This window comes from Poeciliopsis prolifica, unplaced genomic scaffold, assembly GCF_027474105.1.
Source record: "Poeciliopsis prolifica strain line A6 unplaced genomic scaffold, Auburn_PproV2 SCAFFOLD007, whole genome shotgun sequence".
NCBI classification, from domain to species: domain Eukaryota; kingdom Metazoa; phylum Chordata; class Actinopteri; order Cyprinodontiformes; family Poeciliidae; genus Poeciliopsis; species Poeciliopsis prolifica.
The window spans coordinates 14,528,163-14,535,497 of NW_026562382.1; positions in this window are offsets into that span (position 1 = coordinate 14,528,163).

Here is a 7,335-nt window from a genome sequence, read left to right on the forward strand (position 1 = left end):
AGTAAATATAAATATTTTTGATTTTCATTTTTGGGTCTTTAGTTTAGCCAAACTTAGCTGTACTGTTATTTGTTTTGTGTTATTTGTAATTGTATTCTATTTAGTTACCCTGATCAGCTGGTATATAAATCCATGTGTGTCATTTCTTTGTTTGGTCAGGTATATATGTTTTTGTGCAGCCAGTTTGTTAAAAAATTTTTGCCTGAGTTCAGTTTTGTTTCTTTGACTCCTTTTATGAGCTCAGTTTATCTTTTGTCATTTTTAATCTTTGGCTTAAAATAAAAAAAGAAAACTATTTTTCAAATACATCCTGTGACTCCTCCTGTTTTTAACTCGGTCCATCACAGCCCTAAACTGTTGTTATTAGTCATGGTTCACGCTACACTACCAAGCTAATGTAACTCCCGATACATTAGAGCTTATTTAAGTTTTTCTTGTTATAAGGAAATAACTCCCTGCGTGGTTGAATGAAAGACAATTTATGTTCAGACACAGTCCCTGTATTTCTGGATGTGCCAGTCCATGTGTACAAGGTGACTGTGTAAAAAATGTCTAAATGTGTACTCTCTCAAGATTAAACTATCAGGGCAATGACGTGTTAAGGCATATTATGCCAAATGTCTGGTTTTCATTACCAATGCTTCACTCCAGGGAGCAACAGTCCTTATGTAAAAGCTAATTAGCTTTTTTAACAGCTGATTAGCTGCAGTCTCAAGAGTAATGAAATTCAAGAGGTTCCCTGATTTCTGAAACCCAACTTACATTTGTGTTATATGTCAAATACCTCATAACTTCTTCCATAAAAGATATTCCAAGAGGTCATCATTTTTCCCCTATTAAACACAATTACATCGATTGGTGTCAGAAATAGAAACACCAAAACGATAAGCATACTCAAGTGCTTGTCCATGCTTGGATAAAGAGGGGAGAGACGTGTAAGCTTAAAGAATATCTTCTCCACTGTATATTTTGTTTACTTCATTGGAACTGGGAATTTTGTCGGGCAGAAGGAATTATGTAGAAAGAAGGATGTGAAGAGTTTGAAGGGAAATCTAAACCAGCCAGCAACAAATCTAGGTCTGGGCCACTTGAGTCATTGTTTCCCAACATCACAAGAAACTACCCATCCATCCATCTTCTACTGCTTATCGAGGATCACAGGTGGTAGCAGCCTAAGAAGGGAAGCCCAAACTTCCCTCTCGTGAGCCACTTGTTCCAGCTCCTCTGGGGGAATCATAAGGCGTTTCCAAGCCAGCTGAGAAACATAGTCCCTCCAGCGTGTCCTGGGTCTTCCCCAGGGCCTCGTCCCGGTGGGACGTGCCCTGAACACGTCACCAGAGAGGCAGCCAGGAGGCATCCTAATCAGTTGCCCAAGCCTCCTCTCGACATGAAGGAGCAGCAGCTCTCTGATGACTGAGCTTCTCATCTTATCTCTAAAGGAGGGCCCAGACACCCCACAGAGAAAACCCATTTCGGCCGCTTGTATCCGTAACCTCATTCTTTCAGTCATGACCCAAAGCTAAGGATCATAGATGAGAGAAGGAACGTAGCTCGACCGGTAAATTGAGAGCTTGGCTTTTTCACTCAGTGCTTTCTTCACTACAGCGTAGCACTACGTTGTAATGGCCGCAGCGCCAATCCGTCTGTCTATCTCCCGCTCCCTTTTCATGATACAAAACAACACAAATAGTTGAGTGTCAGTTTTGTTGAGGTGGTTTTTGGGATTTTCTGAAACTATTCAATTTCTGATGCAACTTCAACTTATGTAAGGATTCGAAATAAACCTATTTGAATATTGGTTAGAAAATACAAGCAAAGTGACATTTTTATGCGATGGGTAATAAGATCAACTTTAACTGTATATAAATGTGTCCTTCATTGTTCAACATTTTGATATGAAATAATGATCTTCATTCATCTTGACTGAAGTGGCGATTATTGCATTTTTGACATTTTGTTGTAAAATACCGACATATACTCCATCATCGTCTCTGTTTGTGAAGTATGTGCACAGATCTGTCTACTACTGTCTAAACACTAATATGATAAATAAGTTGATCATCGGAACTGACGCCCCAGAGTGTAAAAATTTGCTACTGATATAATGCAAATGGAGATTTCATCATATCTCCAGTGCTCCGATGAAGGCCATGCCTGTATATGTTACACATAGTTTGAGAATAAATAGGGAAACCACCTACAAGTCTTGGTTTATGCAACCACAAAACCACAATGTAAGTATTAGACCTGACACAACCTACTGAGAAGCTTTCTCAGTAGAAATACATTCTGGTTATTTGTGTTTGAAGTCCATGCAAATCCTCCCCAGCCTTATTTTTTTTGCCCTCTTTCTGACTCTGTGTGCCTGTGGCCTACAGGGCAGACATCTTTGTCGTCAGTTCAATAGTGCTGTCACTGGCCCATGAATTATGGAGGTGTTTGGAAGTGACAAAGTACAGCTTAAAGGGTAGCGACACTTTTATTGAGTTGTGAGACATGGTGGATGTGTGCTAGCGTGTGCGTGTGCATGAGTGTTTGCAATTCTGGTTGTCTGAAGCCCCCTCACCAGGGTCTTGATGAAAAAGACACACATCTTTTTCCTCGTCTTCACTTTGCCTCAGTGCTTCTACTGAGGTGATCACTTTGCTCACATCCCCTGGTTGCCTTTTTCAACAAAGACAACCAGCATGCCAGAAGTTTATTTCCGTTTTCCCACATACTGCTGAAACTGAAGTTAGTCAGTATATTTTTACATTTTTTATTCTTACTTCAAAAAATTTTTAAAAACTTTGAATATTGCATAATTTTCCAGACTATTGTATTTCCTGTTAAATTTTATGATTGCATGTAAATTGGATATTTGCTTGCTTAAAATCACTTGCCTCATATACTACAAAAGGAGGTAACGTAACACAGACCATTTTTAGATGAGACTATGCTTTGTGCTACAAAACTTAACAAATATAAATCAGGGATCAGGACTGGAGGTAGTGATGAACTGATTTTAATGGTAAATAAACTCAGATAACCAACAACATAAGCCTATAGCAACAACAGAGGGTCTGTCACCAAGACTGACCAAGACTATTCATCTGCAGCTGATTGCAAGAATGTCAGACATGAGAGTTAATGAGCTGATGAGATACACATGGGGGGAACCGTGCAGCTGAGCAAAGGTGCAGAGTAAACCAAAGAACAAAAAGTATTAGGAAAACAGTAAATAGTGAAACAGTAATCCAAGCTTAGGAATGCACAGAAAAGCAGGTTGCTACAAACAGACAAAAAATGTAGGTTTCTGAAATAAGATTTTTTTTTTCTGGACAGATATCAAATCTGAGTTTTGATATGAGACTCATATCAAAACACAGAGTGAGCAAGCTAAAAATAGCCTAGGATTCAGCAGATGTCTTCACATGAAAATATCAGTGAATATCTATTGAAGAATGCAGCTGTGTGTGAGAGCTTTCTGTGGTATGAAATGAAATGCACCTCTCATTCAAAATTAGACTTCAACAATCAGAGATTGTTTAGGAAGTCTTTTGAGATTTATGATTGTTTTTCTTCTTGTAAAATAAGTGGCATTTCAATGCCTTTTTATCACAAAAACCACAAGAAAAGCAATTTACATTATTTGGACAGGTGAAATCAGATTTTTTTTTTTAAATCAAGCTACAGTTGCGCAACCCAAGAAATTGTTACTCTTTGTAAAATTAAAATTTGATTCTTAGCTTTCTACATATTCTCATGGACTCAATATGTAGTATTCTCTCATCAGCTGGAAATATTGCCCCCACTTCTAAATTTGATCAATGCTAAATTTAACATGGAAAAGGTTAATAGATTACTGATTGGAGCCAATCTTCAAATTTGAATACGTAAGTGAATTGTTTCTTTTTAAAGTAAGGAATAAAAAAAGCATGGTTTCTTTCTGTTGAAGTTGAAATGAAAAAGAAAAACAGGCCTTAACTTTCCATTATCCTCTAAAAAACTTTAGGGGGACGAACAAAAAAAACATGCCTACAAGCTTTATCACCAAAGGAGACAACAGCTCTTATAAGCACAAACACACAAACAAGCACACACAGTCCCAGGGATAAACTGAGTGTGCTCCCCTCATAATGCCCTGAAGTTGTTATCTTAAAGTGGCATCCTGGAGCTTGGGGGAGGGAATCTGTGTGACTTGTGGAGCAGATTTAGAGAGTCAACAAAATGTTGTGTTGCACAGCAGCAACCGTCACACACAAACAGTGAGCACAAAAACACAGGTGAACCCAAAAGATTCAGGACATCAAATTTATTACAACTGCTGATATAGAGAGCGATGCATAAACAGTCGCATAGACACACATAAATATACTCACACATAGCCATGAGTCGTACATTTTAATTACTGTGCCATAATTAAAAGATTCTCCTGAGATTACATGTTTTTATCAGGCTTTTTATCTTTTCTCCAGAAGGAAAATGACTATGAGCTAGTCGAATTAAATTCAGAAATACATATATCCTTTATAAATAAGGTTGTTTGAGCGTGTATGTGTTTTAAGGTACTTGTGCTTGTTTACCTCCGGTTATTCTGACAACATCCTCAAGTATGGAGACCAAAAACTGTCAACATTAAAAAAATCATACAGAAAAACAAAATGTTGCAGTGTTGTAAACAATTTACAAAAAATTCAATAAGAATAGAGAGAAAAGAGAAGAGGTTTAAATTAGTATTTTTTTAAATAAAATTGAACAATATTTTTAAGATGTTCCATATTATTTCTTTAATTATTTCAGATTTAAGGCATTTAATCTGTATAGATTTCCCTTTACCTGTGCTAATTTTTTTCTTTCTCAAATTATTTTGCTTTGTTCGTTGAAATCTTGCTCATTATTTCTATTTATGTCCGCTTATTTATTCTTAGAATAATGTGGAATAATAGCGCACGGCTAACTTAAAAAAAAAATACAAACATTTATTTTTATGACATTTTATGGTGCAATCATTGTTTAATATTTTGGGTTGTATTTCGGTCCCATTTCTTTATTTCATCATAATATTGACAGGTTTGGTCCTTCAAAATAAAGTACCAAAGGAGAATAAAATCCCACCTTTGGGATCACAATGATCTGCATGTTTTTTGTTGTTGTATATATTTAGAGATGGAGAGGCGTCTCTGCTTGAACCATTCTTGTCAGATTTGAGGTGGACAAGAGAAGTAAAAAGGCTGTCCCTCGTTCTCCTTTCTCTTTAGAGCTCTCCAGGTTCCTAGAAGCATCCATAAAACCCTCTGAAGTTGAACACTAGACTGGCACAATAATAGCCTCATGAGATGAAGCAGTAAATAGAACTGAAAAGTAGAGTGGGAGAGTGCAAATGTATGCACAGTTCTCTGCTGAAGTGGAAAACATTGACCTGGGTCTAAATCATTGAAAAAAAGTGGGGTGAACTTCCTTAAAAGCAGAGTCTCTCCCATTCCGCCTTTGATTTTCAAGAATTTTCAAGACGAAACTCTGTAGAGAGGTGGTACACAAAGTACTTCTGCTTTCCCTGTCATAAAAAAAACATTCCCCCATGCAGAGATATTCTACCAAGGGGAAATTTTACCAACTTTCAGTGGGATTAAGAGGAAATGAACTTGAACAAATGTGATACAATAATTATTAAATTCAAATTCAAACAAATACTCAATCCTGTTCACTATTTATCATTTTCATCCCAGGATCCACCCTCCATGACATTTTCTAATCCAATATTTGACCCAAAACCTTTTCTTTGCCTTATTTGTTTTCTGTTGCAAAATTTCTTGCTAAGCCTATGGCAGTGGATTAAACAGAAATGTTTCGCTGATGTGGATACACCTTGTTATTGTGATGAGGTTTTTTTTTCTAGATAAGAAAGTCACTTTTCTAACTGAAAATATCTATATTTCATAAAGATATTTTCAAGCTGATGAGAGGAGTTTAGTTTGGTTTGAATAGTTTTCCCATCAATAAAGACAAAAAAAGAAAAACATTATTTGAAAACTGCTTTTTGTAGTTACTTGGTGTCTTTTGTGCTATTTAAATGCAATGTGAAACATGCAAGTGTGGGCCATAGAAAAAAGGCAGAAAAATCTGTATAGGACGCAAGCTTTTTACCAAAGTGTTGTATTAGGCTTCCAACTGGTAAAAATCTTAGAGTAAGATCTTTTTGACGCGAGTGTATAACTGTGTATAATTGTGAGAAAGAGAGCTGTAAATTTAGGGTCAAAGATGATTGTGTCGGACTGTCATCGTATTCGAGCGCAAGGTACAAGTTGACGGCCATGAAATGTCAGCAACATTAAACTTCCACTGACATTTATTTCCTTTAATTAGGCAGATTCTGTATGTGTCCACAAGGATTTGAGATCAGTTTTAATTTTTAGCTCTCTGAAGTCTGATTAATTTGCAACTACACAGAGTAAAAAAAAGAAAGAGTGGAATGTATTACAGGGCTCAGTGCAAATGACTGAGAAAAAAACAAGTTAAACAAAAATGTAACATAGTCATTTGAAGGAAAGAACCTATAAGAAATCATGGTTTTAGACAACCTATAATGATCTTTTTTCAGCTGCAAAAGGCAGTGGCTGATTTAATGGAAACTAATCTTGGCATCACTAATTTCTGCAAAAATAAAAGACTTTCAATGCATGTAAAAAGAAACCCTGTTATTAAGCACTCGTGAGAAATCTTAACATGCCTATCAGATTCAGTCTCTCCATTCACAACCAGTGCCGCTCAATACATTTTGTCAAGGGTGCTGCGCAACGTCTGAGTTGGAGCACAATGAGGGGCGGGTGTTTGAGAGAAAAGGACGATGCGGTGAACAAAACTGTCTTACAAAGTAGAGTGGCAGTGAAATTCAAGATCCCACCCCACTCTATTGTGGAGAAGATTCATTAAGTCGTGTCCATTTTCACAAAGAACACAACACCATGTGAGCCGTGTGAGGCTGTGAGGAACAGCTCAGAATGAGGATCAGATACTGCCTCGGTGTTGCATGATAAGAATTGGTAATATAGAAATTATTTGATCTTTTCAGTAGCATTGGCAGCACAGTGCAAATTCTAATAATGGCCTCATTTTTAAAATAGGATTATGCTTGTTATTGACAGTAATAGGATATGAAATCTCACAATATTGATACGTCACAATATTTCTCATCAAAGTCTGACTTGTGAAGCAACCTCTTGGTATTTTATTTTATTTTTTAGACCAAGCTATTATTAAGAATCTAGGCATGAAGGTAAGTGCTTTGAAATTTGCCAGGAAGTAGTTCAGGAGTTGTTTTACTGATGTAGAGGAAGTTAATTCATAAAACCTTTT